We start from the raw sequence: 22487 nt of genomic DNA, 5'->3' as shown, positions 1-22487 counted from the left end.
AAATGAATCTCAAATGGCTAGAAGACACTTGAGAAAATTCTCAACATTTTTAGCTATCAGAGAAATGCAAATGAAAACAACACTGATATTCTATCTTACACCTGTCAGAATGGCCAAGATCAAAGCACTGATGACAGCTCATACTGTAGAGGATGTGGGGTAAAGATATTGCTCCTTTATTGCTGGTGGCAGTGCAAACTTGTAAAGCTTATTTAGAAATTAGTATGGTGATTATGGTAAAATCAGTACATAGTCTAACTTAAGGCCCAGCATTACTGCTATTGGGTATATACCCAAATGATGCTTAATCATACCACAAAACATGTGCTCAACTATGTTCATAGCAGCATTATTAATAATAGCAAGAATTGGAAACAGCTTAGATGTTCTCCAACCAAGGAAAAGTTAAAGAAAATGTGGTATACTTACACAGTGGCATGACTCAGCAGTGAAAAATAATGACATCTTGGAATTTGCAGGCAAATGGATGGATCTACAAAAAAACCATATTGAGTGAAGTAACCCACCTGAAAGACAAATACCATATGTATTCATGCATAAGTAACATTTAGACATAAAGAAAAGAAAAAAAAACAGCCTATAGTCCACAACTGCAGAGAACCTAGCAAACAAAGAGGAACCTAAGTGAGATATATGTGGATCTACATAGGAAGAAGAAAAAGACAGGATCTCGTTAGTAAATTTGAAGAATGAAGATCATGGGTATGGTTACAAGGGGAGGAATAAGAGGCAGTAGAGGAAAAATGTGTAGCTCAATTAAAACAATAAAAAGAACATAAATTGTTGGCAAGGAGTATAGACTGTAGAATAATAAAAGTTTCTAGAGCAGGTGCCAGTAACTCTAATGGGAACTGACTCTTTGCTTTTCTTCCAGAACACAGTCCACTTTATGCATTGTCTTCTTCTTTACATTTTCATTTGTCCTAAAATAGTCACTGTAGAGATTGTTTTCTCAACTCTGCCCACAAACATGGGACAATTTGCCATGGTGTATGAACATAGAAGTAAATAAATAAATAAATAAATAAATAAATAAATAAATAAATAAATAAATAAATGCAGGGTTGATTAAAAATGTTTTACAATATCTCCGTTGAAGGATTCTACAGCCTATTTAATTGTACCATGGTTGAGTTATTCCATGATGCAAATGTGGTTTTCTTTGGTTGGATATTTACAGGGCTTGGAATTTTTCTCATTTTTGTTTTTTTGTTATAACATGATTGGACAATAAGAAGATGATAGAGTCCTTACATGATGAATCCAGGATTCTTAGGGCAGAAGTTGAAAAATTAGGAAAGGGCACAACAGTTTTGAGAAAGAACTTCAAAATTGTTGAGGTAATTTCAACAACAATTCAGATTGACAATAACCACATCAAGAAAGAGTTTGAAGTTCTCAAGGAAAGGAATAGATCTTTGTCTGATAGGACTCAGTCAACTGAGCAAAATTTAGAAAAGGGACAATCTTATATTAAGGAAAGATTCATTGCTATGGAGGTAGGAACAGCTGATTTGGATTGTAAATTTCAGTCCCTTTCTGTAGGAACTTAAATATTATCTGAGAGGATTAAAACTACTGAATGTGACAATCGTATTTCGTCTAAAGGATATGACAGATTGAACGACGGATTGTCAATACAAGAAGGCACGCACAATTCCTGCCATGAAAATTCTATCCAAGGAGGAGATATTATGTTTATTGGACAAACTTCATACCTTAGAATCCTCTATGAAGGCCTTGGAACATAATTCTGGACAGGAGATTCAGGCCTTGCAGAGGGCAATGGTAAACAGATTTGAAAAGGCTGAGGAAATTCTAAATTCTGTTGAATAGGAGCAAACAGTAGAAAGGCAAATTTTAACTCCATTAGTGAGTAAAACTCTCCGGGATAATTTCCATAAAGCTCTACCTGCCTTTCCAGTAATAACAACAAAGAAAGTGCCTGGTTCCAGAAACCCTAGGGTCATCAAGGAATATACATGGGAGCCCATCCGTATGAATGATCTGAAAGAAATTAATCAAGCTGTTATGCATTTTGGGATACATAGCTCGTTTGTTAAGGAGATGCCTAAAACATGGTCTGTCAGCAACAAAGTCACTACCTACAATTGAATTCAATTGATTTCAGCGGTTCTAGAGAGCAGATCACAATTGAATTGGAAATGTATGTTCAGACAAGTGGCTAGACTTTTAGAACAGCAGGAAAGAGCAAAGGGAATCGAGATTATTCTAGATATAATTCTAGATGAAGGACTTTTTTCTGATACTCTGGAACAAGCTAATTATGATGAACACACCTTATCCATATGTACTACAGCAGCCTTAAAGGCTTGGGACAGGGATCAAGACCCAGGACAGAGAATGGAATCATATATCAGAGTTAAACAGGGTCAGAGAGAACCCTTTAGTGACTTTTTACAAAGACTAACTAAAACTGTACAAATAGGGATATGTGACCCAGAAGCAAGGCGTATAATAATTGAGTCTTTGGCTTATGAGAATGCCAATGTGGAGTACAAAAGGATTTGGGGGCCTTTAAAGATCAGATCAGCACCCTTGGATGAATGGGTCTTGCATACAATCAATGTTGATACGTTTGACTCTCGCACTGAAACATGGGTAGTAGAAGCAATTTCCAATGGTAAAAGAAGGCATTAAAATACCAAATGTTTTAATTGTGACAAAATGGGACATATGAAAAGGAATTGTAGACAAAGGATTTCCACAAATAATAATAATGCATCTTCCAGGAATAACAGAAATAGGACACAGCCTTCAGGTTTATGTAGGACATGTGGAAAAGGCAGACACTGGATGAATGTGTGTAGATCAACAAGAGATAGACAAGACAAACCTCCTACAACTGGGAAACACCATGTGGGTCCTCTTGCAGGCCCTCCTTGCAAATGTGGTCCAGTCATTTCCAGTTACTGCAGAGAATGTGCCTCATCAGTAAAATTAGAAAGCCCCATGCCAATTGTTACAAGCAATAATGGCCTGAAGGATGAGTTATGTGTATTTTGGCAAACTTCAATAAGTGATCCAAGACCCAAGCTAAGAGTGTGTGTAAATGGCATTTTTATTACTGGCCTGTTGGACACAGGTGTGGTTGTAAGTTTCATTACTACAGTATCTTGCCATCCGCATTGCCCTTTCAGGATGTAAATGTTCTAGAACCCTATCTCTAGTAAGGCGGAGCACAAAACAGGTTGAATGCATAGGGCCAGAAGGACAAATAGGAAAATTAAGGCCATATGTAGCCAATATTGCAGTGAATTTATGGGGCTGTGACCTATTGAAGCAATGGAATACCCAAATTGACATTCCTGCTACTTCTAGAGCCTATATTTCTGATTAAAATATTAATATTAAAAGATATTACAGACAATGAAAACCAGTCATTCGGGCTGTACAAGAACACAAAGCAATTGATGGCCCTTCAGAGATACCAACAGCCCTGCCTCTAAAATGGTTGACTGAGAAACCAATATGGACAAAGCAATGGCCTTTAGCTGAGGAAAAGTTGCAGGTTTTAGAAAGCTGGTACAAGAGCAATTAGATGCTCAACATATAGAAGAATCTACCAGCCCTTGGAATTCTCCTGTATATGTGGTTTAGAAAAAAATCTGGTAAATGGAGAATGGTGACAGTTCTCAGGGCTATCAAAAAGGTTATTCAACCTATGGGCTGTCTGCAATTTGGAATTCCTCTGTCCTCTTTATTACCAAAAGGATGGCCTCTCATAGCTATTGGTTTAAAGGATTGTTTCTTCACTATTCCTTTTCAAGAAAAAGAGAAAAGTTAGCCTTCACAGTGTCTACTTATATTAACTCTCAACCTACCAGAAGATACCAGTGGACCGTCCTCCCACAGGGTATGTTGAACTCTCCCACCCTGTGCCAATACTTTGTAAATCAACCATTGCAAATAATATGCAAGCTGTTTCCCAAGTCTATTATTTATCATAACATGGATGATATTTTATTGTCTGATTCAAACATGGATACCTTAGAAAGACAATTTGAAGAAGTAAAAATAGTTTTACCTAAATGGGGATTGCAGATTGCTCCTGAAAAAATTCAGAGAGGAGATTCTGTTAATTATCTAGGTTACAAAACAGGCTTGCAAAATATTAAGACACAAAGTGCACAAATTAGGAGAGATTGCTATGGACTCTTAATGACTTTCAAAGGTTGTTAGAAGGCATTTCCAGCCTTCTGCCAACTGTTGGCATAACAGCTGACATGATAATTCATTTAAACAAAACCTTGGATGGTGAAAAAGACTTAAACAGTCATAGAGAATTAACAGCTGAAGCAGAAAAAGAACTGACAATACCTGAAGATTGTCAATATATCATCAACATATGTATATATATATATATATATATATATATATTATCACCAATATATCATCAACTAATATCAACACTCTATTGTGCCACAGGAATAGAAAACAAAGCTAAACACATCAATAATTTTGATGAGTTGAATTAGTTCTTGACAACTAGCTTCATGGAAAATAAAAGAAAAGTATAAAATACAATGCAAGAAAAAATACAGTGGTGATCTAAAAATATTTCAAAGGGCAAACTGTTCCTGGATTTCTGGATTGTCTACACAAGGTGAAAGTTTTTGATAGTTTCACATTCCTCCTACTTCAGTGTATCATTATTATTATCATCGTCATCATCATCATCATCATTATCATCATCATCATCATCACCATCATCATCATCACCATGATCATCATCATGACCATCATCATCATCTTCTTCATCATGACCATCAACATTGTTTTATGCCTTATCCTCTACCCTTTCTATCATCCAATTTTTCCCTCGGTTTACCTCTTGTGACTTTGCAGTTAGTCCTGCAAGTGTCCATCTTGCTTTCATGGTGCTAGACTTACTAGAGTAATAGACTTGAAGACATGGGCAGGAATAAAAACAATGTTAAAGAGAGAATCATCTTAAATTATAGTTTGTGAAATCATAAAGTCAAAGATGTTGACTTTTAGAAATCACCAATCTAAGCAAAAATTATTGAGTCAAGAGATAGAGACTCAGTGCTTGTCTTTTCTGCACAAAGAATAAGAAGATATCAGGGATTCTATCCTGTAACAGTAGAGAAATAAAAGTTATCAGGTATGCTAAGTTTTCTACACAAAATTGTCTACCTTGATAGCCACATTATGAAGACTACCTAGCATACCCAACCATTCCAACCAACATTTACCTATTTCTTTCTTCCTATATTTTGCCTTGCCTCACAATGACACCTTTTTTTCTGATTGCTTCTACTAAAGCTTCCAGTCTATATCCTTTACACAGTTACCTCAGTGGAGACTTTTCCCTTTGATATGCTAGTGGCAGATATACAGTAGCGTGGGGAGGTCATGGCACAAACTTCTCATACTCATTTGTTTTGGCATCTCCTATTATACATATCCTAGCACACTGTATCTGCTTTTAGAAGGATGAGGCCTGACAGTATCTCTGATGTTGCATTTATATCTTAAAGAAGACACGGCTGAGCAAACATTTCCCTTAATGTGTATCATTGTCTGGTTCATCATGTAAAAATTTTCCTCACCCTAGCAGAGCAACAACATTATGGAATGAAAGATGAAAGAGAGACATCCATCAAAATGCAGACCATGTCAAATGATTATTTGTCTTCTTCTCTGGTGAGAATTAAAGTTTTCTAGGATAGATCTGTACTGTCTTCAGTAGTAATGAGTTGAATCCTTCCATTAAATTCACCCTTTAATAACTTTAACTTTAGTACCCAGGAAAAGAATTCAAACATTCTACTGAGTCAGAATGATGAGGCAATATATACTTGTCTCTTAATAGTTGAGGAAATACTTCCAGTTTTTGTCCCATTGAGTATGATGTTGACTATTATTTTATGTTCATAGTTTTTATTTATTTTTTAAAATTTATTTATTTTTTATTAAAAAATTCCACCTCCTTTCTTCCTCCAATATCTCTTCCCCTCCTCCAATTCCCCTCCCTCTCCCTCTCCAGTCCAAAAGCAGTCAAGTTTCCCTGCCTAGTGGGAAGTCCAAGGTCCTCCCCCCTCCATCCAGGTCTAGGAAGGTGAACATACAAACAGACTAGGCTCCCAACAAGCCAGTACATGCAGTAGGTTCAAAATGAGTGCCATTGTCTTTGGCTTCTCAGTCAGTCCTCCTATTCCCATTCTGTAAATGTTTGTTTTGTTTTGTTGACTGTGTCTCAAAGTCTATTTTCTATTTACTACAATTATAATCTAATTTCTGTCCTTGATCCTTTTTAAGTATGTACACATGTTTGTGAATACATACTGATTTTTATATGTTGAACTATTCTTGTATTTCTGGGATGATACCAATTTGATCATGGTACACCATCTTTTAAAATGTATTTTTAGATTTGTTTCTTAATTATATTACAATTTTTGTATCCATGTTTATCATGGAAATTTGTGTATAGATTTCTTTGTTGTCTCCTTATCCAGGTTTTTTATCCATGTAATACTGGACTCATAAATTATGTTGCTGTTTCTTAACTTTGTATTTTAGAGAATAATTTGAGAAAGATTGGTAGTAATACTTCATTAATGATTTGATAGAACTCAGTGGATAATCATTTCATCTATACTGGGCTTATTATACAGCTTGTTTAAATTTGTCTTTTAGTTTTGCCCTAATAATCTATTTATTGACAAGACTCGAGTATTGAAGTCACTCTATAGTATTAACTTTATAGTGGGTCATTCTCCCAACAATGACCCACACTGTTTGTAGTATAAAATTGCATTGCTATCAATTAGTGCATATATATTTATATATTCTTGAAGAAATTTCTCTATATTAAAATACACTGCCTTTCTTTATCTTTTATTTTTGGCTTGAAGTCTACTTTATCAGATATAAATATGACTACTATTATAAAGAAGATAAACTTTCTACATTGTGTCTTTCAGAAGATAGAGTATCTTATACTCTTTCCTGGTCTGTAAGTTTTTTTTTTCTCAAATATTTTGATTGCAAAGGATCCCTTATGTGTGATGGGTCTATTTTCTCTTCATTCATTCAAACACATCCCTTTAACATACAGAGTTTTCAGTAAAATTTACTTAGTCATATTCAATTAATTGTAGCATTCATACATAGATCTAGCATGACTCTTAATGATTGGGGCTCGAAAGATAATTTTCAGTGGTTAGCTAAACATTTATTTTCATTATATTGTGTCTTTGTGAAGGTGTGAGGGCATTTAATATGTTTGGGGATAGTTGAAACATGTTACCTGAGCTAGTGGTAGGTCACCGACTCCAGAGTTATAGTGGGAGAACCAGCATAGAACCAAACTAGGCCCTCTGAATGTGGGTGACAATTTTAGATCCTGGGCAGACTGTGGGGCTGTTGGACACACAGGACTTATTCTTACTTTTGAACTGAAATTTTGGAGCCCATTCCTTGGAGGAATACATTGCTCAGCCTAGATATAGTTAGGAGTACCTTGGTCCTGTCTCAAAATTTTGGTAAATTTTCTTGAGTCCCCATGGAAAGGCTTACCCACTCTGAGAAGCGGATGGTGGGTGATGTGGGGGAAAATTGGAGGGAGAGGTAGGAGGAGTGGTTGTCAGAGTTGGGATTGGTATATTAAATGAGAAATGATTGCTTTAGGAAAATAAATAAAAAGAGTAAGATGTAACAAACTTAACATTTCATTTCAAAAGAAAAAGAAATATGTAAGTCTTTGATTAATTTCCAAAAGAATAAAATTTAACTTTGACTTTTTTTTGAGACAAACTCCCACTTTGTTTTCCAAGCTGATTTTCAAATCAACATTTTCCTGTTTTATATCTTCCTGAATGTGAAGGTCAAACGCATGTGCCTACGCTTGGGTAATTGTGAGTAGTTATGGAAACACATTTTATGAATGAGTACATTTTCCAATGTTTTCAGTTTGAACTTTTAGTGGTTTGCAAATACAGATTTATTTCTAAATGTTAAACCAAACTTAATTCCATACTTATTTGATTTAATTGCAAACCATGTCTAAATATTGTTGTATTTCATTTTCTAAAAATTTGAACACAGATATGTATGCTTATGAAAGATGTTGCTATATACTTTTTATTTTACATGTAGTACTGTTTTCTGTGAAGGCACATTTAGATATTAAACAAGGAAATAATTCCAAAACTTATATCTTCTAAATGATCATATGGAATTCATGTTTTAAAATTTAGTGTAATCTATATTTCCTTGCAAAAATGCTTTTAATAAAATGTTAATTTGTTTAGAAAATACTCTTTTTGGTTATCTACTTACTAAATTTTTTCATTTGTATTTTTATATTTGCATATTTTGATTTTCTTTTACCGTTATATAATTTGCTGTTCATGGGTACTTCATATTATTTAACATAAACATATCCTACAATATCATTTCTCATGTGTCTTAATATTTATATTTGTATCTTGATTTGAAAAATTATTCTCTTTAGATGTTTCTTAACATTATTCTATTAGTGGATATTTTTAAATTGTGTGTGTTCATTCAAATAATCTCCTCGTCCATATACACACAACTTTGTTTTTTAAAAAAACAACTAAAAATTAATACAACAAACCCCCCCAAACAAAGAAAACAAAATAAAATAACACCCAAAAAGAAAAAAATAATACTGTGACCCAAGAAAAGCACACAAACAACAACAAGAACAACAACAACAGCAACAACAACAACAGAAAAACCCAAACCAAAACCCCAAATCTGGAGTCTATTCTATTTTGACTAGCTATCCCTGAACAAAATTTCTGCCATTGACTAATTTATAGACCCAGTGCCCTTTCATTGGAGAAAGCTAATTTTTCCTCTCTCAGAAGATATAAATGACAGCTCTGTTATTAACCTTTACACTAGTGGCTAGGTTGTCCTTCATTCTTTCATGCCTTTTTTAATTGGTGTGTTTTAATTTAACTGACTTTCATTTTCTCTCTCCCCATATATATCCATATATATATATATATGTATGTATGTATGTATATATGTATATATGTATGTATATATGTATATAGGTGTATATATTTGGGGAAGATATTTACATATGTCTATATTTACATATATATACAAATATATTTGATTACTTCCTGTTCTCTTTATTAATGTCCTGTTTCTCTTATTCTGTTTCATTTTGTTCTTAAGTTTCTTATACTAGAGTGTAAATCCATTCATTGGAATACAATATCATTTACTTAAGGCCTCTATTTACTTGTAATCTTAGAATCAGTTCTAAAAAATATCTTCCAAGCCAGTTTAGCTACATTTGAACTTGAAGATATTAATTATTATAAGTATTTAGTTTAAAATGCTTGTCTGTTTCTCTTTTTATGTCTTCTTTGATCAGTGAATTATTTAGAAGTTATCATCTTATTTTTCAAATATTTTGGAGATTATCAATAAATCTTTCCCTATTTCTAATATCAATCCAATGTGGAATTAAATCAACATGTTTTATATGAATTGAACTCATTTTAAATGTATCCACTAATTTCATGACTATCTTATCACTTGTAATGACAAAAGAATCTGCTGATTTCTATTCCTGAACATGTTATGACCAATGTTATTCTACCCAACAAAGAAATAAATGGCAAAAGAAAAAAACAAGTCCATTTCAAAAATAATAGCAGTTATAATGAACTTAACATAATTGTCTTTAGATATTATTTCTGTCTATATTCCCATAGAACTTTCCCAACATCACTGATAGTTACATTCCTCTTTATAAGAATTTGGTCATGTTTTATTTCTATAATAAAGGTAATTATTTATATTTCTTTAATTAATTATATAAATATTTATATGTTTTTTAAATCAATTATTCACTCAATTACTTGAATACAATCAATATCAAACTATTCACGGTAATTAATTAATACAGTTTCTATGTGATCATCTTAGTTCTGGGCAGCCGGGATGAACACGCAGTTCCTTGCAACACCACACTAGGCACAACTTGACCATCTGAGTCCCTAAAGTATTTCACTCCTCAGTGACACACTTCTTCCAACAAGGGCACATACTTCAACAAGCTCATATCTCCTAATAGTGCCACTCTGAGGTGGCCAAGCATTCAAACACACGTGTTTAGGGGGCTATTCATATTCAAACTATTGCACTACCAAAGAATTATATATTAAATCATTGATTTCCTTATGAATATTTGTCCAGTTTTCAGCACATCAGTCATTATGCACCATGTAAAATACCATATACAAGACAACATTCTCAAGAAATGCCTCAACCAATATACAGTATACTGTTGGTATATTTTACTTTCTTTTTTAAAAATTATTTTATGGTTTATTTTTTATATTTAAAAATTTCCATCTATCCCCTCCTCCTCCCCCTTCCCTCCCCTCCAGCCATACCCCTCTCCCTCTCCAGGTCAAGGACCCATCAGGGTTCCCTACTCTATGTTAAGACCAAGGTCCCCCCAACTCCCCCCACGTCCAGGAAGGTGATCGACCAAGCTGAGAAGGCTCCCACAGAGCCCGTCCATGCAGAAGAATCAAAGCCCAGTACCATTTTCCTTGGCTTCTCAGTCAGCCCCCACCATCAGCCACATTCAGAGAGTCCGGTTTTTGTCGCATGTTTCAAATAATCAAAAAATACAGTGTGATATTGTTTTGCAAGAAATTGATCATACTCATTACAAGCCAATATAAATGTCTAAAATAATCCTTCATTTTATATCTTTTACATAATATAGAAAATAGTTAAAATGAAAAGGAGAGAACAGAAACAACAAATACTCAGTAATGAATCTTTGGATAAAATTTTAAAAATATCACAACAGTAACCTCCAATAAGACTATAAAAGATAAATAGACCTCAGAAAGTTGCATATAGAACAATACATAGAATCTCTAAAGTTTATAGTTACTTACCTGTATTTTCTGAAATGAATTTTCCAGTCTTAGATATCTAAGATAATAGAAAATAAAAGAAATTTCCTCAAAAATACTCAACACCCATAATATCAGATGTTGAAATAATTTCTATTATATTTACCTAACAGGAAAACTATATTATTTTTGAAATGCTAGTATAACTGTCAGTTGTATATCCCAGTTGCTTGTCCTGCTTTTGATTCCATATTTCCATTGTTCCTATTTCTTCCTATTTGTTACATATTTACTGGATGAAAGTATCAGCAGCTCTGTTCTCAGTAAGAAAAATGATGCAAATTTTGGGTCATTAGAGAACGTCACAAAAGACTCACTAGGCAAAGGAAGGCCTGGAGAATCTTATTTTTATTATCTGAGGGACTCACTTCTGGATCTCCAATTGCCATTTTTTGTGACTTTTTCACCATATTCAGAGAATTGTTTCATCATCAATCCATATAAGTCATTTTTAAACAGATGATTGTTTTTATAGCCAGGCAAAACCTAGGTAAGTTTCTGTACTCAGTTTAGAAATAAGGATATGATTGTGCAGTAGACAATTTGCTTATTCTTTTTTAAAAATTTATTTAATATTTTAAAATTTCCCATCTCCTACCCTCCTCTTCTCCCTTCCCTCTCCTCCCTTGCTTATTCTCTGAACAAGGTACCTGCTGGCAATGTGAAAGTTGGCCAGGGAGAAGCTGCATCTCTGGACAGTTTTGAGATTTGTTTCCTTATGTCCTAGATCATGTCGTCAATGAATATTTCCTTTGAAAAGAAAGATTTCCAGCCCCTGGATCCTAAACTGCACAAGGCCTAGCACACACAAATATTATTAGCAAGGGTAAAGAAATCACAAATGGCCCCACTCACCCTACGACTCATTTATTTCACTGCTAGTACTAGTTAGTTGATGTTTCACCATACAAGAATGTCTTACAATGACTCTGCATCTTGCTTTGCTAATTTTATTCTGGCTCATAGCATTGAGGTCTCAAAGGAAATGCCTGCTGTGATGTATTCTTCTACCAGAGTGTGCTACCTGAAGGTTTGTAGAGCAATCACCAAGTCACAAGTGCTATGATGTATTCTACCAGAAATTGTGCTACTTGAAGGTTTGTAGAGTGATCACTAAGTCACAAGTGCTATGATATATTCTCTTATCAGAAAGTGGGCTACATGAAGGTTTATAGCGGGATCACTAAGTCACAAGTGAAGGAATCATAGTCAAGGATACCCAGAGCAACAGTCCAACACCAGAACTTTTTAGTTAGCCATATATCCAACTGGCTTGAGAAGTGATATTGGTATCCTCAGAATGCTCCAAGGCTGCCAATCTGGCAACTACTGATCAGAGCTATGCATAATCCCCTTATGTACCTGATCAGAAGCTTATGTCTATGTCTCTTGGAATTTTCCCAAGCAAAATAATTTGATTTTCTAATTCCTGATACATAGGCACAAGTGATAGAGTATGTGCAGAAAGCACCGCTAGCATGGGTGGTATTATTCTAATGTCAGGAGAACAAGACAGAGATTCAAAAAGATGGAGGAACATCTTGGGCCTATCTGCATGTAAGCCATAGGTCTTATCTTCCAGTTACCTGATAGGTATTATGTGGTGGGGTCCAAGAGGCAGCTCAGATCACTGAAAGAAAAAAGAGAAGACAAGGAACTGATTAATGTTGTTAGGCCATTGGAGACTTGTGCAACATTAGAAAGTCACACAAGAAGTAGGCTGCCTGCAAACCTTCATCTCTCTCTGCTAAAAAGATTCAATGCCCACAAGAATCCATATTACAACAAATGAACACTAGAAGTATCCTTCCCTTACCTCTGAACACATCTTTTCAGACTGCGTGGACTATCATTTCTTAATATATTTCAATCCATTTATTCCTTTAACCCAGCTGTCTAAAGAACAAATGCCAGCTGCCGGAAAACAGGACACAACTGAGAGTTCTTATTGCCCATCCAGAATTAGGTCCTGCCTGCTCTGTGTCTCTCGGGTATTCCTAGTCCTAGGCAGAATTTTCAAGGCAATTTATTCAGGGATTTTTTTTCTATGCATGGGGCTGATAGGCATGTCCTCTGTTGTGTGCTATGAACTTCTGAATTAGGCTGCCTGCCATGTTCCAGTGCCATGAAGAGACCATTTGTACTAATAGAGCATCCAGAATTGTGTCCCTTTTCGTCTTGCTGGAAAGGTAGGTCATGTTCACTAAATCACAGGTAGACGAGGTAAGTTGGAGGATGCCTAGGTGCCCTTTGATATTCGAGTTATGCCTGTGTGCAATTAGAGCTGGAAAAGAACACTGGACCCCCAGGGTGTCCTGTACCTGCGAAATAGCTATTCATTCCTGAAGTCCATTATGGCAAGTTATTAACTTTGAAAGCCACAGCAAAAGCATACTAGAACTTCTCTCTCTTCCAGTCCCAATCGGGATTATCATCCACAATGTAAACATTCTGCACGGAAATAAACTTCACGTTCTTCTCTAGGTGTCATGGGAACCCTAGAGGGACCTACCATTATGACTCACCCTTTTGATCTATTCTGAGACTCATGTCCATGACCTTTGGAATTTTCCAAGGCTGTCCATTTGGAATACCATTCTGGACACAGAGGAATAAGGGGTTTTACATTCTAGGAAACAAACCCCACAATTGATCCTGGCTTCTAACTTGAGTACCTTTTCTTGGAGTATCAGCAATATGAATAGATAAAAAAAAAAACAGGGCCTGGAGAAATCACGGCAGATGAATTCATCTTTCCACTTACCTGAAGAAAGTTGTGGTGATGTGTGCTCCAAGACTGCATCCCAGGTCACTGAAAGGCAGAAGGGATGATGGGAACGTGAGCAGTATTTGGACGTAGAGACTGATTCAAGAGCAATGTTTGACACGACGTGCCATTTGAGGGAGCACTCTGTGTTCTTCTAAAGTCATGCCCCTAGACCAAATAGGGGTCTCCGATGGAGAAAGAAGGCATGAGGATTTTGCCTGCACACTGGGGCAAGTAGGCCCCAGGTAGACCAGGACCCCCAATGTCCAAGCACTTTACCCTGGGCCTCAGCTTAACCCTCTGATGCATATTTTTTATGTCATCATCTCTCTTAATGACAATGTTTCTCATCATAGACCCAGTACTTGAGAGAGCAAAGCTCAACCTGAGGTTGTAAAAAAGTACCATTGCTTACCAGTGCCGCAAACAGTGTCTAGGAGGTATGTCTTGACACTGTTGGCACAAATGTTCAGCATGATATACGTCCTGCATTCATTTTATCCGAATCACTTGTGTTCTTCTTAACGGTGCCTTTGGAAAAGAAGAAACAGCCTGTTTTAAGGGCCATCCTTGGACCTGCCCTTGATGACCAGGGAAGGTCTGCTGATGGGGACAAGGGCCTGAAATCATGATGCCATGGAAGAGGATACTTCTGGTACGTGAGATATCAATGGTCATTGGCTTGAGGAATAGCCCAAGCCCTGAGTGATGGGAACTTCTTTAGCCTTCCAAAGCCAAGTTCAGTCATTCAGAAGCATGCTCTTCCCGCTGACTACAGTGATCGCTAGACTGAGATTGTTGCCTATTGTCAATCATTAGGCAGGGCTTGGATACCTTAAAATCTTGCCTTTCCAGTATCAGGCTTACTAAGGTCTTAGACCTGGCCTCAACTTAACATGCTACACATGTATCTCATTCAACTCTGCCTACCACTGTCCACACACTAATGAGGAAGTATTCTTTTAATTACGGTTGTTATCGCATGGCCAGAGATTGTGCTGGGTCTGGCTAGGCAGAATTTTCAATGCCATGTCTCCAGGGATTTTGTCTATGCAGGGAGCTGATAGCCACCTCTTTTGCTGTGTAATATGAATCTCAAAATGTGGCTGACTGCCTGCCTCCAGTGCCATTAAGAGACCATCTGTCCTGATAGAGCATCCAGCATTGTCTACCTTTTTGTCTTGCTGGAATGCTAGGTCAATTTCATTAAATTTCCAAGGTTGTGCATTTGGAATGCCTTTCTGGACACCGAGCCCTAAAGAGTTTCACATTCTAGGAATGAAGCTCAACACTGGATGCTGGGCTTCGAACTTGAGTATCTTTTCTTAGAGTATCAGAAATAAGAACAGGTGAAGGAACAGGTACCGGAGGGATCAAGACAGATGGGCTCATCTTTCCACTTACCTGAAGTAAGGTGTGGTGTCATGTGCTCCAAGATGGCATCCCCTATTACTGAAAGGCAGAAGAGATGATGGGCATGTGAGCAGGGTTTTGGATATAGAGACTCACTCAAGAGCAATGTTTGACATGAATTGCCATTTCAGGGAGCGTTCAGTATTCTTCGAAAGTCTTGCTGCTGGACCACATAGGGGTCTCTGATGGGGAAAGGTGGCCTGGGGATTTTGGCCTACACACTGGCCCATGTAGGCCTCAGGTAGACCAGTTCCCCTATTGCCCCCTTGCTTTAGCCTGAGGCTGAGCTTAACCTTCTTGTGTATAATTTTTATGTCCTCATATCTCTTCAAACATTGTTTCTCATCACTGACCAACATCTCGAGAGAGCAAAGCTCTACCTGGGGTTTTGACAAAACACCATTGCTTACCAGTGACATAAACAGTGTCTAGGAAGTATGTCTTGACATTGTTGACACAAAGGTTTAGCCCAATAGATGCCCTGCATTGATTTAATCAGAAGCCCTTGTGTTCTTCTTAACAGCCTTTTTGGAAAAGAAGAAACAGCCTGTTTTAAAGCCCAGCCTTGGACCTGTTCTTGATTACCATGGAAGTTCTACTTAAGTGGACAAGAGCTTGAAAAGCATGAGGCCATGAAGGGGGACACTTGTGGTACATGAGATATCAATGGTTAGTGGCCTGAGAAGGAGCACCAGCCCTGAGTGATGGGCACTTCTTCAGACTTCCCAAGCCAAGTTCAGTCATTCAGAATATTGCTCTTCCCGCTGACTGCAGTGACTGTTAGCCTGAAACTGCTGCCGACTGTCAATCATTAGGCTGGGCTTTGATACCTCTGAATCTTTCATTTCCACCAACAGGGCTACTAAGGTCTTTGAATTGGTTTCAACTTGACATGCTATATGCTTGTCTCATTCAACTCTGCCTACCACCATCCACACACTAAGGAAGAAAGTATTCATAATATTATGGTTGTTATCACACTGCCGGAGATTGTGCTGTGCCTAGCCTGCTCTGCTTCTCTGGGGATATTCTTCTTCCTAGACAGAATTTTCAAGGCCATGTCTTCAGATATTTCATCTATGCATGGGGCTGAGAGTCACTGTCTCTTCTGTGTGCTATGAACTTCTCAAAATGAGGCTGCCTGCCTGTCTTAAGCAAGATGAAGAGAACATCTGTCCTGATACAGCATACAGAATTGTCTTCCTTTTTTTGTGTCAGACAGGTAGTTAAAGTTCACTAAATCACATATAGAGCAGGTAATTTTGAGGATATCTAGGTGCCTTTTGATATTCATGTTATCCCTGTGTGCAAATAGAGCTGAAAAATATCTCTGACCACCAAGTGTCTTGGACTTGCCAAATGGCTATTCATTCCTCAAGTCCATTATGGCAGGGTATTAACTTCAAAAGCCATTGCCAAAGCTGACTAGAATGTCTTTATCTCCTGATCCTAATCAAGATAATCAGCCACAATGAAAACATTAGGCATGGAAGTAAACTTCAGTTCTTCACTAGGTGTCAGGGGAAACATAGAAGGACCCACCATTTTGACTCCCCTTTGTGACCTATTCTGAGAGCTCAGTTCAATATTTCATGTCCATGTCCTTTGTAATTTTCCAAGGCTGACCATTTGGAATGCCATTCTGGACACAGAGCCATAAGGGTATCACATTCTAGGAATCAAGTCCTACAATGGATCCTGTGCTTTAAAATTGAGTTATTTTCATAGAGTATCAGAAATATGCATATGTGATGGAACAGAGATGGAGGGATCAAGGCAGATGGGCTCATTTTTCCATTACCTGTAGAAAGATGTGGGGTCCTGTGCTCCAAGATGGCATCCCTGATCACTGAAAGTAGAAGAGGTGATGCGAACGTGAGCAGGGTTTTGGACCTAGTGACTTGCTCAAGAGCAATGTTTGACATGACGTGCCATTTGAGGGAGCACTCAGTGTTCTTCCAAAGTTGTGCCCCTAGATCAAATAGCTGTCTACAATGGAGAAAGAAGGCATGAGGATTTTGGCCTGCACACTGGCCCAAGCAGGCCCCAGGTAGACCAGGCCCTCCATTGTCCACATCCTTTAGCCTGGGCCTCAGCTTAACCCTCTGATGCAAATTTTTTATGTCATCATCTCTCTTCATGACATGGTTTCTCATCGTTGACCCAGTTCTCGAGAGAGCAAAGCTCAACCTGGGGTTGTAACAAAGCACCATTGCTTACCAGTGCTGCAAACAGTGTCTAGGAGGTATGTCTTGACATAGTCGGCACAAATGTTCAGCACCATAGATGCCGTGCATTCATTTGATCAGAAGCCCTTGTGTTCTTCTTAACAGTGCCTTTGGAAAAGAAGAAACAGCCTGTTTTAAGGGCCATCCTTGGACCTGCCCTTGATGACAATGGAAGGTCTGCTGATACGGTCAAGGGCCTGAAAACATGATGCCATGGAGGGCTATACTGGTGGCACATGAGATATCAATGGCCATTGGCCTGATGAGGAGCCCTAGCCCTGAGTGATGGGCACTTCTTCAGCATGCCCAAGCCAAGTTCAATCATTCAGGAGCATGTTCTTCCTGCTGATTGCAGTGATTGCTAACCTGAGCCTGCTGCCAATAGTCAATCATTAGGCAGGGCTTTGATACTTTTGAATCCTGCCTTTCCACCATCAGGCCTACTAAGGACTTAGACCTTGCCTTAACTTGATGTGCTACACATGTGTCTCATTCAACTCTGCCTACCACTGTCTACACACTAATAATGAAGTATCCATTTAGTTATGGTTGTTATTGCATGGCCAGAGATTTTGCTGGGTCTAGCCTGCTCTGTGTCTCTGGGGATGTTCCTTGTCTTAGGCAAATTTTCAATGCCATGTCTCTAGGGATTTATTCTATGCTGGGGCTTATAGGCACTGCCTCTGCTGTGTCCTAGGAACTTCTTAAAATGAGGCTGCCTGCCTAGCTCCAGCGCCATGGAGAGACCATCTGTCCAGATAGAGCATCCAGAATTGTCTGACTTTGTCTTGCTGGAATGCTAGCTCAATTTCACTAATTTTCCAATGCTGTCCATTTGGAATGCCTTTCTGGACACATAGCTCTAAGGGATTTCACATTCTAGGAATCAAGCTCAACACTTGATGTTGGGCTTCGAACTTGAGTTTCTTTTCTTAGAGTATCATAAATAGGACCTGGTGAATGAGGAGGTTCTGGAGGGATCAAGACAGATGGGCTAATTTTTCAACTTACCTTAAGAAAGGTGTGGTGTCATGTATCCAAAACGGCTTTCCAATTACTGAAAGGCAGACAAGATGATAGGTACATGAGCAGGCTTTTGGACAGAGAGACTCACTCAAGAGCAATGTTTGACACAGGTGCCATTTGAGGGAGCACTCATGTTCTCCAAAAGTCATGCCATTGGACCAAATAGGGGTCTCCGATGGGGAAAGAAGGCAATAGGATTTTGGCCTTTACACTAGCATATATAGGCCCCATGTAGACCAGGCCTCCCATTGCCCCCATCCTTTAGCCTGGGCCTCAATTCACCCTCTAATGCTTGATTTTTATGTCATCATCACTCTTCATGACATTGTTTGTCATCACTGACCCAGTTCTCAAGAGAGCAATGGTCCACCTGGTATTTAGACAAAGCACCATTGCTTACCAGTGCCGCAAACAGTGTCTAGGAGGTATGTCTTGACATTATAGGCACAAAGGTTCAGCCCGGTAGATGCCCTGCATTGATTTTATCAGAAGCCCTTGTGTTCTTCTTAATGGCCCTTTTGGAAATGAAGAAACAACCTTTTTTAAGGGCCATCCTTGGACCTGCCCTTGATGACCAGGGAAGGTCTGCTGATGTGGACCAGGGCCTGAGCACATGATGCCATGGAGGAGGATACTTGTGGCACATGAGATATCAGTGATCATTGGCCTGAGGAGGAGCTCCACCCCTGAGTGTTGGGCTCTTCTTCAACCTGTCCAATCCAAGTTCATTCATCCAGGACTGTGCTCTTCCTGCTGATTGCAGTGATTGCTAGCCTGAGACTGCTGCCAATTGTCAATTTTTAGGTAGGGCTTTGATACCTTTGAATCTTGCCTTTCTACCTTCAGGCCTACTAAGGTCTTACACTTGGTTTCAACTTGACATGCTCCACATTTGTCTCATTCAACTCTGCCTACCACCATCCACACACTAAGGAAGAAAGTATTCATAATATTATGGTTGTTATCACACTGCCAGAGATTGTCCTGGGTCTAGCTTGCTCTGCTTCTCTTGGGATATTCCTATTCTTAGGCAGAATTTTCAAGCCCATGTCTCAGATATTTCATCTATGCATGGGACTGACGGTCACCATCTCTGTTGTGTGCTATGAACTTCTCAAAATGAGGCTGCCTGCCTGTCTCCAGCAAGATGAAGAAACCATCTGTACTGATACCGCATCCAGAATTGTCTCCCTTTTAGTCATGCCAGACAGGTAGGTAAAGTTCACTAAATTATATGAGGAGGTAAGGTTGAGGAAGCTTAGGTGCCTTTTGATATTCAAGTTATCCCTGTGTGCAAATAAAATAAAATATCAGAGCTGGAAAATATCTCTGGACCTGCAGAAGTCCTGGGCTTGCCAAATGTCTATTCATTCCTCAAGTCCATTATGGCAGGGTATTAACTTTAAAAGCCACTGTCAAAGCTGACTAGAATGTCGTTATCTGCTGATCCCAATCAGCATTATCAGCCACAATCAGAAATTAGGCATGGAAGTAAACTTCAAGTTCTTCTCTAGGTGTCATGGGAACCATAGAAATACCCACCATTTTGAGTCCCCCTTGTGACCAATTCTGAGTGCTCAGTTCAATATTTCATTTCTATTTCCTTTGGAATTTTCCCTAGGCTGACCATTTGGAATGCCATTCTGGACACTGAGCCATTAGGGTATCACATTCTAGGAATCAAGTCCTACAATGGATCCTGAGCTTTGAAATTAGTTCTTTTCTTAGAGTTGCAGAAATAAGAGCAAGTGACAGAACAGAGCCTTGAGGGATATAGACAGATGGGCTCATCTTTCCACTTACCTGAAGAAAGGTGTGGTGTCCTGTGCTCCAAGATGGCATCCCTAATCACTGAAAGGCAGAAGAGATGATGGGCATGTGAGCAGGGTTTTGGACATGAAGACTCATTCACGAGCAATGTTTGACATGAGGTGCCATTTCAGGGAGCATTCAGTATTCTCCAAAAGTCATGCAGCTGGACCAAATAGGGTTCTCTTATGGAGAAAGATGGCCTGGGAATTTTGGCCTGCATATGGCTGATGTATGCCTCAGGTAGACCAGGCCCCCCATTGCCATCTTCCTTTAGCCTGGGCCTCAGCTTAACCCTTTGGTGCTTGGTTTTTATGTCATCATATCTCTTCATAACATAGTTTGTCATCATTGACCCAGTTCTCAAGAGAGCAAAGCTCCACCTTGGGTTTTGCCAAGGCACCTTTGCTTATCAGTGACACAAAAGTGTCTAGGTGGTATGTCTTGACACTGTTGGCACAAATGTGTGGCATGATAGATATCCCGGATTGATTTGATCAGAAGCTCTTGTGTTCTTCTTAACGGCCCCTTTGAAAAAGGAGAAACAACCTGTTTTTAAGGGCCATCCTTGGACCTGCTCTTGATGACCAGGGAAGGTCTGCTGATGTGGTCAAGGGCCTGAAAACATGATGCCATGGAGGGCGATACTTGTGGCAAGATATCAATGGTCATTGGCCTGAGGAGGAGCCCTAGCCCTGAGTGATGGACACTTCTTCCGCCTGCCCAAGCTAAGTTCAGCCATTCAGGAACATGTTCTTCCTGCTGACTGCAGTGATTGGTAGCCTGAGACTGCTTCCAATTGTCAATCATTGGGCAGGGCTTTGATACTTTTGAATCTTGCCTTTCTACCTTCAGGCCTACTAAGGTCTTACACTTGGTTTCAACTTGACATGCTCCACATTTGTCTCATTCAACTCTGCCTACCACCATCCACACACTAAGGAAGAAAGTATTCTTTTAATTATGGTTGTTATTGCAAGGCCAGAGATTGTGCTGGGTGTAGCCTGCTCTGCGTCTCTGGATATATTCCTAGTGCTAGGCACAATTTTCAATGCCATATCTCCAAGGATTTTGTCTATTCATGGGTCTTATAGGTACTGCCTCTGCTTTGTCCTACGAACTTCTTAAAATGAGGCTGGCTGCCTGGCTCCAACGCCATGAAGAGACCATCTGTCCTGATAGAGCATGCAGAATTGTCTGCCTTTTTTTCTTGCTGGAATGCTAGCTCAATTTCATTAATTTCCCAAGGTTGTCCATTTGGAATGCCTTTCTGGACACCAAGCCCTAAGGGCTTTCACATTCTAGGAATCAAGCTCAACACTGGATGCAGGGCTTCTAACTTGAGCATCTTTTCTTAGAGTATCAGAAATACAAACAGGTGAAGGAACAAGGCCTGGAGGGATCAAGACAAATGGGCTCATTTTCCACTTACCTGAAGAAAGGTATGGTGTCGTGTGCTCCAAGACTGCATCTGGGGTCACTGAAAGGCATAAGAGATAATGGCAATGTGAGCACGGTTTTGAACACAGAGACTGACTCAGTAGCAATATTTGACTAAGGTGCCATTTGAGGGAGCACTCAGTGTTCTCCTCAAGTCATGTCCCTGAACAAAATATGGGTCCCCGATGGGGAAAGATGGAATCGGGATTTAGGCCTGCACACTGGCCCATGTAGGCCTCAGGTAGTCCAGGCTCCCCATTGCACTCATCCTTTAGCCTGGGCATCAGCTCAACCCTCTGGTGCTTGATTTTTATGCTGCTGATTGTCAATCACTAGGCAGGGCTTTAATACCTTTGAATCTTGCCTTTCTAGCATCAGGCCTATTAAAGTCTTAGCCCTGTCCTCGACTTGACATGCTACATGTTTGTCTCATTCAACTCTGCCTACCACCGTTTACACACTAATGAAGAAGTATCCATTCTCTTATGCTTTTTACTGCACTGCCAGAGATTGTGCTGGGTCTAGCCTGCTCTGCATCTCTGGTATATTCCCAGTCCTAGGCAGAATTTTCAATGCTCTGTCTCCAGGTATTTCATCTATGCATGGGTCTTATCGACATGGCCTCTGCTGTGTGCAACAACCTTCTGAAAATGAGGCCGCCTGCCTGGCTCCAGTGCCATGAAAAGACCTCTGTTTTGATAGAGCATCCAAAATTGTCTCTTTTTTGTCGTGCTGGAAAGGTAGGTCAAGTTCACTAAATCACACGTAGAGGAGGTAAGGTTGAGGATGCGTAGGTGCCCTTTGGTATAC

The 22487-nt window shown here is 38.9% G+C and overlaps 6 non-coding genes across 6 annotated transcripts; all 6 read right to left on the bottom strand.

Annotated features, from left to right (window-relative positions):
* Positions 1-11366: 11366 nt before the first annotated feature.
* On the bottom strand, positions 11367-11432 carry LOC119803161. The gene has a single exon (XR_005283571.1). It is a non-coding gene; the product is annotated as a small nucleolar RNA SNORD109A (small nucleolar RNA).
* A 2611-nt stretch (positions 11433-14043) lies between these two features.
* On the bottom strand, positions 14044-14121 carry LOC119803189. The gene has a single exon (XR_005283596.1). It is a non-coding gene; the product is annotated as a small nucleolar RNA SNORD115 (small nucleolar RNA).
* Positions 14122-15453: 1332 nt separating this feature from the next.
* On the bottom strand, positions 15454-15529 carry LOC119803114. The gene has a single exon (XR_005283531.1). It is a non-coding gene; the product is annotated as a small nucleolar RNA SNORD115 (small nucleolar RNA).
* A 1732-nt stretch (positions 15530-17261) lies between these two features.
* On the bottom strand, positions 17262-17339 carry LOC119803192. The gene has a single exon (XR_005283599.1). It is a non-coding gene; the product is annotated as a small nucleolar RNA SNORD115 (small nucleolar RNA).
* A 1357-nt stretch (positions 17340-18696) lies between these two features.
* LOC119803205 lies at positions 18697-18773 on the bottom strand. The gene has a single exon (XR_005283610.1). It is a non-coding gene; the product is annotated as a small nucleolar RNA SNORD115 (small nucleolar RNA).
* A 1744-nt stretch (positions 18774-20517) lies between these two features.
* Positions 20518-20595, bottom strand: LOC119803190. The gene has a single exon (XR_005283597.1). It is a non-coding gene; the product is annotated as a small nucleolar RNA SNORD115 (small nucleolar RNA).
* Positions 20596-22487: the final 1892 nt, after the last annotated feature.

The sequence above is a fragment of the Arvicola amphibius genome, chromosome 12 (assembly GCF_903992535.2).
Source record: "Arvicola amphibius chromosome 12, mArvAmp1.2, whole genome shotgun sequence".
Taxonomy (NCBI): Eukaryota; Metazoa; Chordata; class Mammalia; order Rodentia; family Cricetidae; genus Arvicola; species Arvicola amphibius.
This window is presented reverse-complemented; position numbering and strand designations above follow the sequence as displayed.